Below are 2,027 nucleotides of genomic sequence, written 5' to 3'. Positions count from 1 at the left end.
CAAAGCGGTCAGAACCATGGATGTGCAAGTCTCTCTGAGGGAGGATATTGTGCTGGTTGGTTTTTGTCGACTTCTTTAACTTAAACATATCTGGGAAGAGAAATTCTTAATTTAAAAAAGAAATGCTGGGGGCTGGCGAGAAGACTCAGCGGTTAAAAGCACTGACTGCTCTTCTGAAGGTCCTGAGTTCAGATCCCAGCCACCACATGGTGGCTCACAACCACCCGTAATGAGATTGGACACCCTCTTCTGGTGTGTGTGAAGACAGTACAGTGAATTACTCAAGAGCAAGCAGGGCCATACTGAGTTCAATTCCCAGCTGCCACATGATGGCTCACGGCCATCTGTACAGTTACAGTGTACTCTTACACATAAAATAAATAAAATAAAGCTTAAAAAAAAAGAAATTCTGGGACTGGAGAGATAGCTCAGTGGTTAAGAGCACTGACTGCTCTTCCAGAGGTCCTGAGTTCATTTCCCAGCAACCATATGTAATGACATCTGATGCCTTCTTCTGATGTGTCTGAAGACAGGTACAGTGTGCTTATATATAATAAATAAATAAATCTTAAAGAGAGAGAGACAGACAGAGAGAGACAGAGAGACAGAGAGTAAGAAAGGCTCCTAGGAGTATCCTGTAGGCAAGTCTGTAGAGATACTGTGCTGTCTCAGTTAATGACTTAATGTGGAAGGGCCCAGCTCACTGTGGGCCCAGTGACCCCTGGGCAAGTGGGCCTGGGGGATATAAGAAATGAGTTTGGGCAAGTCAGAAGAGCAAGCCAATAAGCAGCTCAACACTCCATGGCCTTTGCTTCAGCTCCTACCTCCAATTCCTCACTTCAATTCCTGCCTGAATTCCTGGCCTGACTTTCCTCAGTGATGGGGTGTGACAGAGTGGTGTAAACTGAAATAAACCCTTTCCTCCCCGGGTTGTTTTGGTAACAGTGTTTTATCACAGCAATAGAAAACCTACCTCAGGTCGTACAGGGAGCCTTTGGGAATAGTTGGGTCTTCTGTGCCTTTCTATTTAGTTTTCTGAGAAACCCCTGCACGGACTTTCACTCTCTCCTCACCTTCTTATACTGTGGAAAGTTATTATCTTAGGGTAGGATATTTGGGAGAGGAGGTCTCTGAAACAGTTTATTGCACTGTTACAGGCATTAGCTAAAATACTAGAAGCAGCCATGGACAAACTTCCCTAAGCTCCCAGCCAGCTGCTTTGGCACACTGTAATTGGAAAACCATCGCTGGACTTCAACAGCCAGCCATGGCGTGCGTTTGTTTTGAGGCAAGGTACCATTGTGTCCCAAGCTTTGAATTTACAATTCTCCTGCCTCAGTCTCCCAAGTGCTGGGGTTACAGCTGATCACCACTGAGACTGGCTGCCAAGGTATTTCATATTGAAAGTCTGGAGAGAGGAAACAGAAACCACTTACTCAGAACCTGTCTCGGTATTGATAATCAGGGCAAGACTGTCGGTGGTGGGAGCAGATGGCAGCCCAACCCTGCTGCCAGAAGCCTGAAGAGCTACCTCACTTCTGCCTGACCTTTGCTCAGGGAAAGCTCTGGTCTCACCTACACCAGAGATAGGAATGTCAGGACCAGACAGTGCAAAGCAACATTAGTGAGTTTATTAAGTAGGTAGTGATTTTGGAAAAGACAGTGTATATTCTCAAGGCATGTGTTCACAGAGGGATTGAGGGGGGAAGAGATAGAGACAGAGAGACAGAGACAGAAAGACAGAGAGACAGAGACAGAGTTTTGTGTTTAATATGTTTTTAAAATGGGTACACATATAATGTGTATGTATTCACATTATAGATACATATATGATCCTGTGACATTCTATGTTACATTCCTCAGAAAATGTAATTTACTGTAAGTTTTAAAGATGAAGCAAAGGGGGTCCAGAAAGATGGCTCAGCATATAGGACTAACTGCTCTTCCAGAGGTCCTGAGTTCAATTCCCAGCAACCACACGGTGGCTTACAACCATCAGTAATGGGGTCTGATGACCTCTTCTGGTG

The sequence above is a fragment of the Mastomys coucha genome, unplaced genomic scaffold, assembly GCF_008632895.1.
Source record: "Mastomys coucha isolate ucsf_1 unplaced genomic scaffold, UCSF_Mcou_1 pScaffold22, whole genome shotgun sequence".
NCBI lineage: Eukaryota > Metazoa > Chordata > Mammalia > Rodentia > Muridae > Mastomys > Mastomys coucha.
This window is presented reverse-complemented; position numbering follows the sequence as displayed.